Source organism: Panthera tigris, chromosome X (assembly GCF_018350195.1).
Source record: "Panthera tigris isolate Pti1 chromosome X, P.tigris_Pti1_mat1.1, whole genome shotgun sequence".
Taxonomy (NCBI): domain Eukaryota; kingdom Metazoa; phylum Chordata; class Mammalia; order Carnivora; family Felidae; genus Panthera; species Panthera tigris.
In genome coordinates, this window is record NC_056677.1 from 83204141 (window position 1) to 83224271 (window position 20131).

At 38.9% G+C, this 20131-nt stretch overlaps 1 long non-coding RNA gene across 2 annotated transcripts in view; it reads left to right on the top strand.

The window, feature by feature from the left end:
- Positions 1-1701: 1701 nt before the first annotated feature.
- Positions 1702-20131, top strand: part of LOC122235348 — a 33664-nt gene continuing 15234 nt past the window's right edge. The window contains exons 1-3 of one of the 2 annotated variants that reach the window (XR_006213418.1): positions 1702-1920; positions 6210-6350; positions 9662-9693. This is a non-coding gene — a long non-coding RNA (uncharacterized LOC122235348). Of the gene's footprint in view, positions 1921-6209; positions 6351-9661; positions 9694-20131 lie in introns of those variants that run through there. The other variant, XR_006213417.1, reaches the window with a different exon arrangement.

Genomic DNA, 20131 nt, shown 5'->3' on the forward strand with positions numbered 1-20131 from the left:
AGAAAGTTTTTGCTGTTTATCTGAAATTCAAATTTATACGAGTTAAATTTAGTTTGGCAAAGTTACATATGGGGGGCTCTGTGGGGTAGAACCAAGATGCTACAGTCAATAGCCTCAGCCAACCCCCCATCAGATGCCACATGGATCATCATCCATGTTGAGCGAGCTCTGTTGGATGTTCCAGCTAAGTGGAGCTTCCAGATGACTGCAGCCCCAGGTGGGAGATACCAAATAGAGCAGAAAGATACCCAGTGGAGCCCAGTCAACCCACAGAATCCTGAGAGATAAAAATGTCTATTGAAAGGGAACTTCTTTTGGATACATGTGGACAGGGATCTTTGACAAGACAGCAGATAGATAAGCATTACAGCCCTTGGCCTTTGCTATTGTGTCAATGCAGCACTGCTGGGTGGATAACTGTGTCCAACTCTGGGGTTTATTAATAGTAAAGGCCTTGCCTGCAGATTCTAAGCCCTTTCTCTAATACAACTTTTATAAGAAAGTTGATATATTGTTCTCCTTATTATTTTTTTTCATATTTTTAGTTGTTTTACAGCTCACATGTGGAGCAGGGATGTATGGTGGGTGGGTGGGGGCTTAAAAGCTCAAGCATTTTGGGGGCGCCTGGGTGGCGCAGTCGGTTAAGCGTCCGACTTCAGCCAGGTCACGATCTCGAGGTCCGTGAGTTCGAGCCCCACCTCAGGCTCTGGGCTGATGGCTCGGAGCCTGGAGCCTGTTTCCGATTCTGTGTCTCCCTCTCTCTCTGCCCCTCCCCCGTTCATGCTCTGTCTCTCTCTGTCCCAAAAATAAATAAAAAACGTTGAAAAAAAAAAACTCAAGCATTTTGGATCAAGACCATAGAAATAGCTGAGAGCTAGCAAGTCACAGAAAGGGGAGAAGAGCTGTGGGATAATTGTAAGACCCACTCCTGAGGGAAGAGCAGAAAATTTGCTTCATAAGAGCAATTTACCACCAAGGGTTTGAAGGGAGAAGGCCTGGTATATAGAGAAGATAGAAGTATTCTGGTTACGTATTGATGCCGCTCCATATGGAAGAAATTATCAGGAATGAATAATCAGAATCCTCAAGTACAAACAAATGTACTGTTCAATTGACTAAGTTTCTGCCTACTAAATTACTATAATTTTCTAGGCCTGCTTCTTTGAAATAATTTCAAATTGCTGAAATGACATTTCGTGTATGTATCTAGATCATTCAGTCACATGATTATAGATGATCTTTTAGTTTTCCACTTCAGATGGTTAACTGCTTAGCATGGTGTGGAATTTTACATGTCCACCCTCTCAGTGCTAGCTCATCTTCAAGAATGCTAGGACACTTCCCTGGGGCTGAATGTACTGATAATACTCCCCTACTGTCTCTTTAAAGCAAACAAAAATCCTCACAGCAGGGACATTCTTTGTTCCATCAACCTAGGCCGAGTTCCAACAACTGTCCTAGTTTCAGTCTACAGCCTCTAATTACTATGATTTCTCCTGTGGTGGCCTGAAGAGCAAAGATATTTTGCGTTCAGCGAGATTCCAAGGGGTGCGTGAGTCTTGCGGAGGCATTTTTAGTATGGACTAAAAGCCTATGCTTCGCGTTGCCGTAGAAACCTGACGTCATAGGGCGACCGTGACGAATTTTTAATAAGCCCTAGTTTGGAGAGCAGGTCTCGACCTCAGATGTTTGGGACTCAGCTGAGAGTGTGGGGTCCCGCTGAGGGGGCTGAACCGCCTTGGAGTGTGAGGAGACAGAGGAATCCAGATCCAGCTTTTCCTGCTTTGGGGCTCGGTGCCCCTGCTGTCTTGTATGTAAAGCCATTGTGGTCCCTCCCAGCTCCAGTGAGTGTAAGTGTTCCTGCAGGGGTGTCCTGGAGCTGCTTTCCTCTAAAGACAAGGATGCGGGAGGTTAAGACAGGTAACTTAACCTCTCTGTGCACCAGCTTCCCCCCTCTGTACAGTGGAGATGAGAATGCTTCACTCAGGATCGCTGAGAACAGTCAGCAATTGGACTGAGCAAACCCATAGCCCTGTGGTTATTGCGGGGTCATAAATGCCTGCCTGAATTCAGGCCATTTCTTATCCCTTTCCAATTTTGTTGTTAGGAGATAAAGAGGAGAAAAAAGGCTCTGGTGAGAAGCCCATTAAAACATGTGGTTGCTATGACCACCACCTGGTTGTATGTCATTGTCAGTAACCTAGTGCCTGGCTTGGTCCTGGCCACATAGTTACACCAGTAAGGGATTGTGATAGCTGGATCTGTCTTTTCCTGTGGAGCTCTTCATACCAGCGGCCCAGCTCATATCAGGTGCCTGAAGAAGGCAGGTTTTGAGGATCTGAGTCCTGATGGCTGCTGAAGTTTCTACTCCAGGTTCAAGGGCAGCAGTCCTCAGGAGAGCCCAAAACCTTGCATTCCTGGTGGAATATGAGGCCTGGATCAATGACTTTATTGATCTGAACAAAAGCATGTTTTAGAATAGCTCCTATGAAGTTCACAAACTAGCCTAAAAGTAGAGAAGCTGCGTTGATCTCATCTTGAGAGAAGAGGTTTACCAGATGGAATGTCATTCCTTCAGTAGCTGTATGGTTTGTAGTAGCCCCTGAGGCTCATTTTAGGGAAGTCTTTTGTCTGAAAGCACTGAATTATCCAGCTTGAGGAAGGAATGTGATCTTTAACATGCATTTGGAATAAATTTACCTAAGTTGTTCTCGCTGGGTAAATATTATTCAGTGATTCTCATATTTCTCACAGATGTGTGTTGAAAAGTGCATTTGGTTAAAGTATTCCTAGTAATTTGAGAATGTAGTATAGTTCCCTGGCTGCTGTGTTTTTATCCATTTTATAATGAAACATTTTAGGAAACCAGAAATTTTACAAATATTAAACATGTCAGTTATAAGAATTTATATTTTAAAAATTACTTCTGTGTTTTATTATTATATACTTATTATACTGAGCCTTATATCCTATAATAACCAGGTACTCTTAAATATAGTTATGTTTACTTTCCCAGTATATAACAGTTTCAGTTCTTTGTTACCTGGCCTCCACCCCACCCCCTGCCCACTATGTATCCAGGCAAGCACTTATCTTCTCTCACTGTAGATTAGTTTTCATGTCCTAGAATTTTATTTAAATGGAATCCTAAAGGTTTTTTGCTTTTTTGGTTTTGGTCTGGCTTCGTTCACTGAGCCTATTTATTTAGATTTACCTTTTTTTTTTTTTTGCATGTATCAATAGTTCATTCTCTTTTTTTAAGTTTATTTATTTTGAGGTGGTGGGGAGGGGCAGAGAGAAAGAATCCCAAGGAGGGATTGGGATGGGAGGCTCAAACTCATGAACCATGAGATCATGACCTGAGCTGAAGTCAGGCTCTTAACTGACTGAGCCACCCAGGCGACTAAATAGTTTATAATTTTTTAATTGATGAGTAGCATCCCAGTATATGGATATGTTACAATTTGTTTGAAATTTGTTTTTTTTTTTTAAATTAAACCTCCAATGACCATTTGTGTATAACTTTTTGCATGGATATATGCTTTCTTTCTCTAGTATTTCCCCCAGAGTAAATACTTAAGAGTGCAATGGCTGGATCATATAGTAGATGTAAGACTAACATTGTTAAGAAACTACCAAACTGGTTGTACCATTTTTCCCTTGTCACCAGCAGTGTATGGGAGTGTCCTCTACAACCCTGCTAATGAATGGTATGGTCAATCTTTTTAATTATAACCATTCTCATGGGGATGTAGTGGTATGAAATTATAGTTTTAATTTACAATTCCCTAATGAAGTTAAGCATATTTTCATGTGTTTTTTTTTTTTGCCACTTCTACATCTTTGATGAAGTGTCTATTCAAAATTGTCCTCCATTTTTTTTATTGTAGTGTCATTTTTTTTCTAATTGACTTTATAGATTTTCTATATTCTAGATACAGGTCCTTTGTCAGATATGTAATTTGCATGTATATTCTGCCAATCAGTGCCTTGTTTTTTAATTATTTTAACAGTGTCTTAGGAAGAGCAGTTTTTTACTTGGAGGAAGTCCAATTTATATATTAGTTCACTTATAGATTATAGTTTTGGTATCTCCTGTATGAAATCTTCAACTAATCCAAGGTCACAAGGACTTTTTTCCTATGTTTCTTCTAAAAGATTGATAGCTTTAGGTTATATACTTAAGTCTGTGATCCATTTTGAGTGGACTTTTGTATATAGCATGATACATGGGTAACAATTTATATTTGTGTATATGATATGCACTTGTCCTAGTACCATTTGTTGATAAGACTCCCATTTCTCCACTAAATTGCTTTTGCCCACTTTTCAAAAATCAGTTGTCCATATATGTGTGGGTCTGTTTCTGGACTCTTTAATCTTTTTCTTCAATCTACTTGTCTACCTTGATTCTAATACCATACTGCTTGATTACTATATGTTTTAAATGAGTCTTAAAATCTGAGAGTATTCATCCTCCAACTTGATTCTTTTTCAAAGTTGTTTTTCATGGTCTAGATCCTCTGAATTTCCATATAAACTTCAGAATTGGCCTGCCAATTTCTTTAAAAATATTTTCTAGTATTTTTATTTGGATTGCATTGAATATATGGATGTATTTAAGGAGAAGTAACATTGAAATAATACTGAATCTTCCAAGCTGTGAAGATAGTTGTCTCTCCATTCATTTAGGTCTTTAATTTTTCTAAGCAATATTGTGTAGTGTTCAGTGAACAAGCTTTGCACATATGTGGACAGATGATCCATAACTATTTCATACTTTTTGATGTTATTGTAAAATACATTGTTTTATAAATATAATTCCCAATTATTTTATTTTCACTAAGCTGTCAGCAGCCAAATATTTAATAATAACTGTTGCAGGACCTTTTTGGTTGAAAGCACAGACCACTCTAGGATGAAAAAGTTACCTGATGGATAACATGCATTTGACTGTTTCTATATCAGCTTTTTGACATCATTGGCAATGTACTGAAACTAGGGAGAAAAATGTCACAGAGACAATTCTACAGGTCATAGCCAGAAAAATCAGTCACTAAAATGAAGTAGTTATGTGTGGTTAGAATTGAACCAGTTAAATTGTGGGGTTTTTCTTTTTGTCCCTTGAATTGATGAATTCTGGGTACTTGAATGGTGAGACAGGGGAAGGAGAGAGCATGTACATATATGAGTATGTATGTTTGTATGTATGTGTATGTTGCTGAAGCTGCCAGGAATCTTTATTGTGAAGAATATTTCAGGTTAATTACTTTACTGTGGTTGTGTCAGTCCTGTTCACTTCCTAGCATATAATAGGAAGTAAGTCACAGTGTTTGTTTTTTCTCCAGCTTTAGTTGGCCAGCATGGTTACCATGGTGACTCTGTGACTGCTGTGGGATTTGGTGCAGATTGAGCATTGTTTTATAATTCTAGCCCAAATTGCTTATTAGTAACATGGTTGTCAAGTGTTGCTTTTCTGATTTCCTCATTCCTTCCTGTGTTATTCATTGAAATTTGACTGAAGGTAGAGATTTCTCTTCTCCCTGTTTTATATGTTTTTAAAATTCATATCAGTATGAGTAATAGATTTCTATTTTGCAGAAAGAGTTACCATTTGATGCTACAATTATTTATTTTTATTCTTAAATGTCTCAGAATTGGCCAATGGAAGCCCCTTCAAGTTGACTTCTATGTCTATTTGACAACTGCTTAGAATTCTTTCAATATTTACTTTGTCTCCTGAGGCTATCTTCTAATCTATAGAAAGGAAATCACCTCAGATCATCATTTTGAGGAATTGAAGAGAAAAAATCTGAAAATAACAACCTACGGTGTGTGGCATCTAGTAGGCTCTCAGTGGGTGCTAATTCTCCATTCCAATTTTGCCTTCTTCACTCTGTCAATATGTTACCTCTGACATGAACATGATAGCAGGACTACCAGAGAGAATATTTGGACATGGAACAGCAAGCAGGGATGAGCCCCCATTCACATGATGTGAGAGCTTCAGTGTCACTGCTGTGTGCGTGAGGAGGCTGTGGGATGGAGGTAGGGAAGAGGCACAGCGTCATTGCACAGCTTCCTGTGAACTGGGTGGGGACAGGCAAGCACATGCTCACCCACTGCTGTTGTGTTTCATGTGTTTTCCCTTCCTTTCACTTTCTGTTCTATTCCATGTGATGTCTGAACCCCTGACTCTTCCTTTCTAGTGGAACAACAGACAGGCATGTGAATTCTGAGCCCTGAAAACAGGAACCGATAGAGAAGAACAAAGTGTGATGTAGAGTGTGCTAGACTGGTTCCTAGAGCAAGAATGAAGAGATCAGGGTCCCATCATTGGGACACTTTAGGTAAGTCACTATGCTTCCACCAGCCTTGTCTATACAACAGGATAACAGTACCCAATTCTCCCAACCACCTGCGAGTATTATGAAATTTAAGTGTGATCCCATGTGGGAAAGCAATCTGTGGTCATATGTGTGAAGGAAGGACCAGTGTGCTTTTGAGTAATCACATTAACAGAGACATCACAGATATCATTGAACTCTGAATGGGAGACATAAAATTAATGGTACACAAACATCAGATGCTTAGGTCAAGATTTCTCCAAATGTAGTCTTGCAGAAGTCCAGGGGAGGGATGAGGGTGGATTGACCCAGTACTGCCACAGTGTGCAAATGACAAGGGATAGCCTTGGACAGGATGTGTTGGTGATAGGACAGGTGGGGCCTGAGGTGGCTGTGGGTGGGGGTACATGAGGATAAGTCTGAATGAAGGATGAGCACTTGGCTTTTGTTCAGCCAAGTGCAGACACGGTGGTGCTGTTTCCTGAGATCGGTTGTTCCATGCACTTTTGAGACATTCTCATGATAATTAGGTAAGCAGAAGTGGTTATGGTAAAAGCGATTTACAAAATGGATCATTTAATGAATAGGATTTAGTTGTAAAACTATTACACTTTATTAAACACACATGCAGACTATAAAACTATATAAATATCATATTGTAAGTATTTATTTAAAGTAGCTAGCATTTTTGAGATGTTACTGTGCACCCAGCAGTGTTCTAATAGTGTATTAACTCAATTCTCAAAACAATAACCCATGACATAAGGGTGATTTTATTTTCCATTTTATAGAAGAGGAAACTGAGGCACAGGTTTTTTAATCTCCTAAAATCACAGAGAGCTAGGTATCCCAAAGTCTTTGCAGAATTTTTTAAATAATAGGATTGTGGACTATTTACTCTTGTAAAGACCAAAATTCAAAGCAATGTTTATTTAAAACTGCTGTGTCTTCTATAGTAACACACAACCCCAATTTTCTACATGAGGCAATCGAGTGACTGTAAGGTGAAGCAAAAGAATTCAGACTCATACAGAACTAGGATTTGGACCTGGTCTGTCTCCAGAAGCCACATTCCTAACCAGTAACCTTAGGTAGGAAGAAAAAGACATTTGTTGCACTATGTCAGCCTACTATGGGTGATGTTAGGTCAGGACGATCTGTATCTCTTTGGGTGGAAACTATGTTTCAGTAGGAGTTTGCAGTGTACCAAATGGTATTTATTTAAGAAAAACGAAAAAGTAGTAATTATAGACAAAAAAATGTGTCAATGATGAACAAAGCTAGACCCTGGTTAAAGTGGTAAGGACAGATTTTAATCAGCAATATACTTCTGCGACAGGGAAGAGTCCAGTATGAACTCATCTCAACTTCAATTTGTCTAGAGGTGACTGAGAAGTTTAAAGGGAACATGAGGGAATAGGGAGAGGAGTGAGTAGGAGTTAAGTAGATTCAAGGAAGTGAAAAATTACAAAAATAATGAAGTGGGTTTCATCCAGGTGAAACTCATCTGAGTTTGTTAACTGGCCTTTATTCAAGTTAGATTTCTATTCTCCCACAGAGGCTGGAGGCAGGGGCCCTATCTTCAGGTGCTAGCTGGAACAAACAGTAAATTGTTCTGGAAGCCTTGAGTTTTCTCAGGCGATCACTTTAAGGAGGTTTAGGCTCGTCTTAGAGATGCAGCCTTCAGCTGTTAGAAACTATGGTAGTGTTTTGGGGTGCCTGGGTGGCTCAGTCGGTTAAGCGTCCGACTTCGGCTCAGGTCATGATCTCGCGGTCCGTGAGTTCAAGCCCCGCATCGGGCTCTGTGCTGACTGCTCAGAGCCTGGAGCCTGTTTCAGATTCTGTGTCTCCCTCTTTCTCTGACCCTCCCCTGTTCATGCTCTCTCTCTCTCTCTGTCTCAAAAATAAATAAACGTTAAAAAATTAAAAAAAAAAAAAAAGAAACTATGGTAGTGTTTAGATCAAGACTTAATTGTCCAGGGTTGAGGTGTAGTCAAGAAGAGTGCTAAGAGGAGTATGCCTAGAGTTTTGTCCAGGAGAGAATCTTCGTCAAGGGTGATAATTATAAAAAAGAGAATAATCATGAAAATTACTATGAATTAGACAAATTCTGTTAAAATAATTCCTTGGACTTTCATGGTATTTTTTTTTTCCTCTTATGAACCCAAAGTGCTTTTCAGATGGGAATCACATTGCTCTGTGTTCTAGGCTTTGTTGGATGGGAGGCAGGGCTGATGTGACCACTCTTGATAGGTGAGGCCAGAGGAGGTGTGGTATTTTACCCAGGGTCACCTAGAGTTAGTGGGTTAGGTTCGCCTATGGATCCAAGTATGTCTCTTGACTGGTACTCAGTTTTCTGTACATCAAATATAGCACTAGCCTTGTTCTTATATGTAGTGAATCACTTTAAGAGCTCACAGGATATGTTCTCTTTAAAGTTAACCTGCAAATAATATACAAAGACACTGAGTCTCTTCAAATAAAAAGAAATAGAGTATTGATTATCCTCTCCTTCCCTAATCTCTATTGGGAGGTTAGAAGAAAAATTCCTGGAATCATGCATGCAGCATGTACTTTTCTGTGTCTGGCTTCTTTCAGTCAACATAAAGTATATTTACATTATCATTATCCATAGTTTTAGATTGTTAATTTTCATTGGTTGTATAGCAAGTAGTACATTATGTGGGTATTTTACAATATATGTATCTGTTTTGGGAATTTACATATTTTTATATTTTTGACTTATTTTGAGTAATGGTACTATGAATGTTCTTCTGCATATTTTTTGATGGATATATATTTTCATTTCTCTTGGACATATACCAAAGAGTGGCACTTCTAGTCATAGAGTATGCATATGTTGAGTACATCAGACAGTGCCAAGCAGTTTTTCAAGTGGTTGTTCCAGTCTATGTTCCTACCAGCAGTATGTGAGAGTTCCACTTTTTCCAAATTTTCGACAATACTTGGTATATTCCACCTTTTTCATTTTGTTATTCTGGTGGGCATGTAGTGGTATGTCATTTTGATTTTAACTTTAATTTCTCTGTTTTAATTTTTCTTTAACTGTCTCTAAAATATTTAATTTTTTTAATATAAAGAAGGTCCATTTTCTTAACCTTCTAATTTATTTGCTGAAAAAACTGGATCATTTGTCCTGTGGAGTTTAAATTTGGGGTTTTGCTAATTATATCCTTATTGTGTTATTTGTTATATTCCTCCGGCTCCTCCCATTGCCTTTATTTATTTATGTCTTTATTTACTTACTTACTTACTTACTTACTCATTTGTTTATTTATTTATTATTTTTTTAGAGAGCACAAGCAACAGAGGGGCAGAGGGAGAGGGAAAGAGAGAATCTAAAACAGACTCCACACCCAGCTCATAATTCAATGTTGGGCTCAATCTCACGACCCTAAGATTATGACCCAAGCCAAAATCAAGAGTTGGATGCCTAACCGACTGAGCCATCCAGGTGCCTCTTTTCTATTGACTTTAAGCTGATAATTAGGTTTAGAGGCTTGTTAAGATTCAGGTTTTTTGCAAGAGTACCTTAGATGTGGTGTTGTTTAGTTCTATAGTATTACACCATGAAGCTGATTTTGTCTAGTTGTCTCCTGTTGTGACACTAAGATTGATCACTTAATTTGAGTATTCTTAACCTAATCCATTGAGTATAAAATTACCCATGTGCTTTTCACCTTATGGTTTATACAATTTTTGAAGATTGTTGCCTGGGTCTGCATTTCATTAAAGACTACAAAATAGTGTTCTAATTCTGATTTCTCCTGCATTCATTAGCTAAAATTATTTTATTGAAAAAAACCCTAACCTAATTCACTTTTAGGTTGTGCTGAGCTTGGTTTGCACACGAAGAGAAGGATGACTGTATAATTCTTTTGCAGTATTTCCACTTTTCTTTTTTTTTATTATTTTTAATGTTTATTTATTTTTGACAGAGAGAGAGAGACAGAGCATGAATGGGGCAGGGGAAGAGAGAGAGGGAGACACAGAATACAAAGCAAGCTCCAGGCTCTGAGCTGTCAGCACAGAGCCCGATGTGAAGCTCGAACTCAGGGACAGTGAGAACATGACTTGAGCCAAAGTCAGACGCTCAACCAACTGAGCCACCCAGGTGCACCTATTTCCACTTTTCAAAATAATGATTTGTTTCACTAGAATCCTCCAAAGGTGAGCAGTGAGTTCATTTTATTTTGTTTTGCATTTTGGTTACAGTGTCATCATGAACTCATAGATCTTTATATTTGATATGTTTTAATCCATTATGGTCATGAATCATTTTGATCTTCAAAATGTTCTATGTTTGGCCAGTGGAAGTTCCTTCAGATTGACTTTTGAGTCTTTTCCTTTCTTCTTTTTTTTTTTTTTTTATTTTTGAGAGAGAGAGAGTGCACGAGCCGGGGAAAGGCACAGAGGGAGAGAGAGAATCTCAAGCAGTCTCCATGTTCAGCATACAACTCCAATCTCACAGCTTAATCTCATGACTGTGAGATCATGACCTGAGCCAAAATTAAGAGTTAGACATTTAACTGACTGAGCCACCCAGATACCACTGGCTTCTGAGACTTATTTAACATGCTTTCTGGTAATATAGTTTGGCATAATTCATCTGATACAACTCCTACCGCAGACCTGGAATCAGCCATTTTTCCAAGGAAGCCTGGTTCCTTTTAGTGGGAAATGATTTTAGAGGGTTCAATCAGGGTACTAGAGGTGCTCATTGCCACTTGGTTAGCCATTGTTTCTTGACCTTTTTAATGCATGCAGCCTGTACATACTTATTATATATATTTTAAGATATTATTTTAAAATAGATGTTATTTTATAGAGCAGTTTTAGGCACATAGTAAAACTGAGTGGAAAGTATAGAGATTTCCCATATATGCCTTGCCCTGCACATACATAGCCTCTCCCATTATCAAAGTAGTACATTTGTTATCATTGGTGAAGCTATTTTAACACATCATTATCACCCAAAGTCCACAGTTTACTTTATGGTTCATTCTTGGTGTTGTGCCTTTTATGGGTTTGGAAAATGTATAATGATATGTATCTATCTGTATCTATACAGAAAGTACTCTGTACTTTCACTGCCCTAAAAATCCTCTGTGTTTCATGAATTCATCGCTTTTCCCACTCTAATCCCTGGCAACCACTGATATTTTACTGTCACCATAGTTTTGCCTATTTCAAAATGTCATATGGTTGGAATCATATAGTGTGTAGCTTTTTCAGATTCGCTTCTTACACCTAATAACATGTATTTAAGGTTCTTCCGTGTCTTCATGCCTTGATTCTTCATTGCTTGTTATCACTGAAAATATTCCATTGTCTTTATGTACCACAGTTTATTTATCCATTATTTTGTAAGGACATCTTGGATTATTTCAGGTTTTGGCCATTATGAATAAAGCTGCTGTAAACATTTGTGTGCAGGTTTTTGTGAGTACAAAACTTTTCAACTCCTTTGAGTACACAGTGGGGAGCATGATTGTTGGATCACATGGTAAGAGGATGTTTAGTTTTGTAAGAAACTGCCAAACTGTCTACAAAAGTGACTGTACTATTTTGTATTCCCATTACCAATGAATGAGAATTCTTATGTGCTACATTCATGACATCATTTGGTGTTGTCAGTGTTCTGGATTTTGGTCATTCTAATAGGTGTGTAGTGGTTTCTTGTTTTAATTTGCATTTCTTTGGTGACATATGATGTGGAGCATCTTTTTTTTAATGTTTCAAGTTTCATTTTAAATTCTAGTTGGTTAACATATAGTATAATATTAGTTTCAGGAGTATAGTTTAGTGATTCAACACTTACATATAAGACATAGTACTCATCACAAGTGCCCTACTTAATACCCCTCACCCATTTAGCCCATCCCCCTGCCCATATCTCCTCAGTTTTTTCTCTATAGTTAAGAGTCTCTTGGGGAGCCTGCTGGCTCAGTCAGTTGAGCGTCCAACATCAGCTCAGGTCATGATCTCATGGTTCGCAAGTTTGAGCCCTACATTGGGCTCCCTGCTGTCAGGGCAGAGCCCAGTTTGGATCATATTTACCCCTCTCTTTCTGCTTCTCTGTCACTGGAGCTCTCTCAAAAATAAATAAATAGTTAAAAAAAGAAAACTGAGTCTGTTATGATTTGTTTCCCTCTCTTTTTTTTCTTTCCCCTATGTTCATCTTTTTTGTTTCTTAAAATCCACATATGATATTTGTCTTTCTCTGACTGACTTATTTTGCTTAGCATAACACACTCAAGCTCCATCCACTTCTTTGCAAATGGCAAGATTTCATTCTTTTTCATGGCTGAGTAATACCCCATTATATATTGGTATGTATATGTATGTGTATATACGTCCATCATATCTTCTTTATCCATTCATCAGTTGATGGGCATCTGAGATGTTTCTATAATTTGGCTATTGGTGATAATGCTGCTATAAATATCAGGGTCCACATGCCCCTTTGGTCAGTATTTTTGTATCTTATGAGAAATACCCAATGGTGTAATTGCTGGGTCATAGGGAGGTTTATTTTTAACTATTTGAGGAAAGGGTATACTGTTTTCCAGAGGGGTTGCACCAGTTTGCACTCCCATAAACAGTGTAAGAGGGCTCTCCCTTCTCCACATCTTCCCCAATATCTGTTGTTTCCTGTGTTCTTAATTTTAGCCATTCTGACAGGTGTGAGGTGATATCTCATCATCATGGTTTTAATTTGTATTTACCTGAGGATGAGTGATATTGAGCTTTTTTTTCCCCATGGGTCTGTGAGCCATCTGTATGTCTTCTTTGAAAAATTGTCTATTAATGTCTTCTTCCCATTTTTTAATATATGAAATTTATTGTCAAATTGGTTTACATACAACACCCAGTGTTCATCCCAAAAGGTGCCCTCCTCAATACCCATCACCCACCCTTCCCTGCCTCCCACCCACCATCAACCCTGAGTCTGTTCTCAGTTTTTAAGAGTCTCTTATGCTTTGGGTCTCTCCCACTCTAACCTCGTTTTTTTTTTCCTTCCCCTCCCCCATGGGTTTCTGTTAAGTTTCTCAGGATCCACATAAGAGCGAAAACATATAGTATCTGTCTTTCTCTGTATGGCTTATTTCACTTAGCATCACACTCTCCAGTTCCATCCACGTTGCTACAAAGGGCCATATTTCATTCTTTCTCATTGCCATGCAGTACTCCATTGTGTATCTAAACCACAATTTCTTTATCCATTCATCAGTTGATAGACATTTAGGCTCTTTCCATAATTTGGCTATTGTTGAGAGTGCTGCTATAAACATTGGGGTACAAGTGCCCCTATGCATCAGTACTCCTGTATCCCTTGGATAAATTCCTAGCAGTGCTATTGCTGGCTCATAGGGTAGGTCTATTTTTAATTTTTTTAGGAACCTCCACACTGTATTCCAGAATGGCTGCACCAATTTGCATTCCCACCAACAGTGCAAGAGGGTTCCTGTTTCTCCACATCATATTCAGCATCTATAGCCTCCCGATTTTTTCATTTTGGCCACTCTGACATGCGTGAGGTGATATCTGAGTGTGGTTTTGATTTGTATTTCACTGATGAGGAGCGACGTTGAGCATCTTTTCATGTACCTGTTGGCCATCCGGATGTCTTCTTTAGAGAAGTGTCTATTCATGTTTTCTGCCCGTTTCTTCACTGGATTATTTGTTTTTCAGGTGTGGAGTTTGGTGAGCTCTTTATAGATTTTGGATACTCGCCCTTTGTCCGATATGTCATTTGCAAATGTCTTTTCCCATTCCGTTGGTTGCCTTTTACTTTTGTTGATTGTTTCCTTTGCTGTGTAGAAGGTTTTTATCTTCATGAGGTCCCAATAGTTCATTTTTGCTTTTAATTCCCTTGCCTTTGGGAATGTGTCAAGTAAGAAATTGCTGCGGCTGATGTCAGAGAGGTCTTTTCCTGCTTTCTCCTCTAGGGTTTTGATGGTTTCCTGTCTCACATTCAGGTCCTTTATCCATTTTGAGTTTATTTTTGTGAATGGTGTGAGAAAGCGGTCTAGTTTCAATCTTCTGCATGTTGCTGTCCAGTTCTCCCAGCACCATTTGTGAAAGAGACTGTCTTTTTTCCATTGGCTATTCTTTCCTGCTTTGTCAAAGATGAGTTGGCCATACGTTTGTGGGTCTAGTTCTGGCATTTCTATTCTCTTCCATCGGTCTATGTGTCTGTTTTTGTGCCAATACCATGCTGTCTTGATGATTACAGCTTTGTAGTAGAGGCTAAAGTCTCGGACTGTAATGCCTCCTGCTTTGGTCTTCTCTTCAAAATTACTTTGGCTATTCGGGGCCTTTTGTGGCTCCATACAAATTTTAGGATTGCTTGTTGTAGCTTGGAGAAGAATGCTGGTGCAATTTTGATTGGGATTGCATTGAATGTGTAGATAGCTTTGGGTAGTATTGACATTTTAACAATATGTATTCTTCCAACCCATGAGCACGGAATGTTTTTCCATTTCTTTATATCTTCGTCAATTTCCTTCATAAGCTTTCTATAGTTTTCAGCATACAGATCTTTTACATCTTTGGTTAGATTTATCCCTAGGTATTTTATGCTTCTTGGTGCAATTGTGAATGGGATCAGTTTCTTTATTTGTCTTTCTGTTGCTTCATTATTAGTGTATAAGAATACAACTGATTTCTGTACATTGATTTTGTATCCTGCGACTTTGCTGAATTCATGTATCACTTCTAGCAGACTTTTGGTGGAGTCAATCAGATTTTCCATGTATAATATCATGTCATCTGCAAAAAGTGAAAGCTTGACATCATCACTGCTAATTTTGATGCCTTTGATTTCTTTTTGTTGTCTGATTGCTGATGCTAGAACTTCCAACACTATGTTAAACAACAGCGGTGAGAGTGGCCATCCCTGTCGCGTTCCTGACCTCAGAGGAAAAGCTCTCAGTTTTTCCCCATTGAGGATGATGTTAGCTGTGGGCGTTTCATAAATGGCTTTTATGATGTTTAAGTATATTCCTTCTATCCTGATTTTCTCCAGGGTTTTTATTAAGAAAGCATGCTGAATTTTGTCAAATGCTTTTTCTGCATCGATTGACAGGATCATATGGTTATCTTTTATTTTATTAATGTGATATATCACGTTGATTGATTTGTGAATGTTGAACCAGCCCTGCATCCCAGGAATGAATCCCACTTGATCATGGTGAATAATTGTTTTTATATGCTGTTGAATTCGATTTGCGAGTTCCTTATTGAAAATTTTCGCATCCATATTCATCAGGGACATTGGCCTGTAGGTCTCTTTTTTTACTGGATCTCTGTCTGGTTTAGGAATCAAAGTAATACTGGCTTCCTAGAATGAGTCTGGAAGTTTTCCTTCCCTTTCTATTTTTTGGAATAGGTTGAGAAGGATAGGTATTATCTCTGCTTTAAACGTCTGGTAGAACTCCCCTGGGAAGCCATCTGGTCCTGGACTCTTATTTGTTGGGAGATTTTTGATAACCGATTCAATTTCTTCGCTGGTTATGGGTCTGTTCAAGCTTTCTATTTCCTCCTGTTTGAGTTTTGGAAGTGTGTGGGTGTTTAGGAATTTGTCTATTTCTTCCAGGTTGTCCAGTTTGTTGGCATATAATTTTTCATAGTATTCCCTGATAATTCCTTGTATCTCTGAGGGATTGGTTGTAATAATTCCATTTGCATTCATGATTTTATCTATTTGGGTCATCTCCCCTTTCTTTTTGAGACACCTGGCTAGAGGTTTATCAATTTTGTTTCTTTTTTCAAAAAAAACAACTCTTGGTTTTGTTGATCTGCTCTACAGTTTTTTTAGATTCTATATTGTTTATTTCTGTTCTGATCTTTGTTATTTCTCTTCTTCTGCTGGGTTTAGGGTGTCTTTGCTGTTCTGCTTCTATTTCCTTTAAGTGTGCTTTTAGATTTTATATTTGGGATTTTTCTTGTTTCTTGAGATAGGCCTGGATTGCAATTTATTTTCCTCTCATAACTGCCTTCGCTGTATCCCAAAGCATTTGGATTGTTGTATTTTCATTTTAATTTGTTTCCATATAGTTTTAAATTTCTTCTCTAATTGCCTGGTTGACCCATTCATTCTTTAGTAGGGTGTTCTTTAACCTCCATGTTTTTGGAGGTTTTCCAGACTTTTTCCTGTTGTTGATTTCAAGCTTCATAACATTGTGTTCTGAAAGTATGCATGGTATGATCTCAGTTCTTTTCTACTTATGAAGGGCTGTTTTGTGACCCAGTATGTGATCTATCTTGGAGAATGTTCCATGGGCACTCGAGAAGAAAGTATATTCTGTTGCTTTGGAATGCAGAGTTCTAAATATATCTGTCAAGTCCATCTGATCCAATGTATCATTTAGGGCCCTTGTTTCTGTATTGACCATGTGTCTAGATGATCTATCCATTGTTGTAAGTGGAGTATTAAAGTCCCCTGCAATTACCACATTCTTATCAATAAGGTTTCTTATGTTTGTGAGTAATTGTTTTATATATTTGGGGGCTTCCGTGTTTGGTGCATAGACATTTATAATTGTTAGTTCTTCCTGATGGATAGACCCTGTAAATGGTTATATAATGCCCTTCTTCATCTCTTGTTACAGCCTTTAATTTAAAGTATAGTTTTTCTGATATAAGTATGGCTACTCCAGCTTTCTTTTGACTTCCAGTAGCATGATAAATATTTCTCCATCCCTTCACTTTTAATCTGAAGGTGTCCTGAGGTCTAAAATGAGTCTTTTGTAGACAGCAGATAGATGGGTCTTGTTTTTTTGTTTTTTTTTTTTTTTTGTTTTTTTTTTGTTTTTTTTTTTTTTTGTTTTTTCCATTCTGATACCCTATATCTTTTGGTTGGAACATTTAATCCATTTACATTCAGTGTTATTATAGAAAGATATGGGTTTAGAGTCATTGTGATGTCTGTAGGTTTCATGCTTGTAGTGATGTCTCTGGTACTTTGTCTCACAGGGATCCCCCTTAGGTTCTCTTGTAGGGCTGGTTTAGTGGTGACTAATTCCTTCAGTTTTTGATTGTTTGGGAAGACGTTTATCTCTCCTTCTATTCTCAATGACAGACTTGCTGGAGAAAGGATTCTCTGCTGCGTATTTTTCCTGTTCATCACATTGAAGATTTCCTGCCAGTCCTTTCTGGCCTGCCAAGTTTCAGTAGAGAGATCCATCACGAGTCTTATCGGTCTCCCTTTATAAGTTAGATCACGTTTATCCCTAGCTGCTTTCAGAATTTTCTCTTTATCCTTGTATTTTGCCAGTTTCACTATGATATGTCATGCGGATCGATTAAAGTTACGTCTGAAGGGAGTTCTCTGTGCCTCTTGGATTTCAATGCCTTTTTCCTTCCCCAGTTCAAGGAAGTTCTCAGCTATTATTTCTTCAAGTACACCTTCAACACGTTTCCCTCTCTCTTCCTCCTCTGGAATATCAATTATGCGTAGATTATTTCTCTTTAGTGCATCACTTAGTTCTCTAATTTTCCCCTCATACTCCTGGATTTTTTAATCTCTCTTTTTCTCAGCTTCTTCTTTTTCCATAATTTTATCTTCTAGTTCACCTATTCTCGCCTCTGCCTCTTCAATCCAAGCTGTGGTCACCTCCATTTTCTTCTGCAGCTCATTTATAGCATTTTTTAGCTCTTCTTAGCTGTTCCTTAGTCCCTTGATCTCTGGAGCATTAGATTCTCTGCTGTCCTCTATACTGTTTCAAGACCAGCGAGTAATTTTATGTCTATTATTCTAAATTCACTTTCTGTTATATTGTTTAAATCCTTTTTGATCAGTTCGTTAGATATCGCTATTTCCTGGAGTTTCTTTTTAGGGGTAGTCTTCTGTTTCGTCATTTTGGATAGTCCCTGGAGTGGTGCGGACCTGCAGGGCTCTCCCACTGTGCTGTTTTGAATAACTTGTTGGTGGGCGGGGCCGCAGTCACACCTGAAGTCTGCCCCCAGCCCACTGCTGGGGCCACAGTCAGACGTGTGTACCCTCTTTTCCCCTCTCCTAGTGGCAGGATTCACTGTGGGGTGGCGTGGCCATTCTGGACTACTTGCACACTGCCAGGCTTGTGGTGCTGGGGATCTGGTGTATTAGCTGGGGTGGATCTGTAAGGTGCACAGGGGTGGGAGGGGCAGGCTCAGGTTGCTTTTCCTTTGGTGATCTGCTTTGGCAGGGGCCTTGCGACACTGGGAGGGATTCAGACCCGCCACAGGAGGGATGGATCAACAGAAGCACAGCGTTGGGTGTTTCAATGGTGCAAGCAAGTTCCATGACAGGAACTGGTTCCTTTTGGGGTTTTGGCTGGGGGATGGGCGGGAGAGATGGTGCTGGTGAGCGCCTTTGTTCCCTGCCAAGCTGAGCTCTGTCCTCAGTGGCTCAACAACTCTCCTTCCCGTTGTCCTCCAGCCCTCCCACTCTCTGAGCCAAGCTGTTAACTTGTAGCCTTCCAGATTTTAAGTCCCGCTTGCTGTCAGAACATGCTCCGTTCAGCCCCTCTGCTTTTGCAAGCCAGAGTTGGGGGCTCTGCTTTGCAGGCAGGCTGCCCTTCCGTCGTGGCTCCCTCCCACCAGTCCGTGTATCATGCACCGCCTCTTCGCCCTTCCTGCCCTCTTCTGTGGGCCTCTCATCTATGCTTGGCTCCAGAGAATCCATTCTGCTAGTCTTCTGGCAGTTTTCTGGGTTATTTAGGCAGGTGTGGGTGGAATCTAAGTGATCAGCAGGACGTGGTAAGCCCAGTGTCCTCCTTCGCCGCCATCTTCCCTAGACTCCTCTTCTTCCCATTTCTTAATTGGCTTATTTGTTTTTTGGGTGTTGAGTTTGAGAAGTTCTTTATAGATTTTAGATACTAACCCTTTATCAGATATGTTATTTGCAAATATCTTCTCCCATTCTGTAGAATGCCTTTTAGTTTTGTTGATTATTTCCTTCCCTGTGGAGAAGATTTTTATCTTGAAGTCTCAATAGTTTATTTTTGCTTTTGTTTGCCTTGACTCCAGAGATGTATCTAGTAAGGTGTTGGTATGGCTGAGGTCAAAGAGGTTGCTGCCTATGTTCTCCTCTAGGATTTTTATGGTTTCTTGTCTCACATTTAGGTCTTTCATCCATTTAAAATTTAGTTTTGTGTATAGGGTGAAAAGGTGGTCCAGTTTCATTCTTCTGCATGTTGCTGTTCAGTTTTCTCAGCACCATTTGTTGAAGAGACTGTCTTTTTTCCATTGGATATTCTTTCAGCTTTCTTGAAGATGAGTTGACCATATAAATTGTGGGTCCATTTCTGGGTTTTCTATTCTGTTCCATTGATCCTTGTGTCTGTTGTTGTGCCAGTACCATACTGTCTTGATGACTGCAGCTTTGTAATATAGCTTGAGGTCCAAAATTGTGATGCATCCAGCTTTGGTTTTCTTTTTCAAGATTGCTTTGGCTATTCTGGGTCTTTTGTGGTTCCATACAGACTTTAGCCCTGTTTCTTCTAGCTCTGTAAAAAATGCTGGTGGTATTTTGATGGGGATTACATTAAATGTGTAGATTGCTTTGGATAGTATAGACATTTTAACAATGTTTGTTCTTCCAATTCACGAGTATGGAATGTATTTCCATTTCTTTGTGTCCCCTTCAATTTCTTTCATAATTGTTCTATAGTTTTCAGAGTACAGGTTTTTACCTCTTTGGTTAGGTTTACTCTTATGTATCTTATGTTTTTTGGTGCAATTGTAAATGGGATTGGTTCCTTGATTTCTCTTTCTGC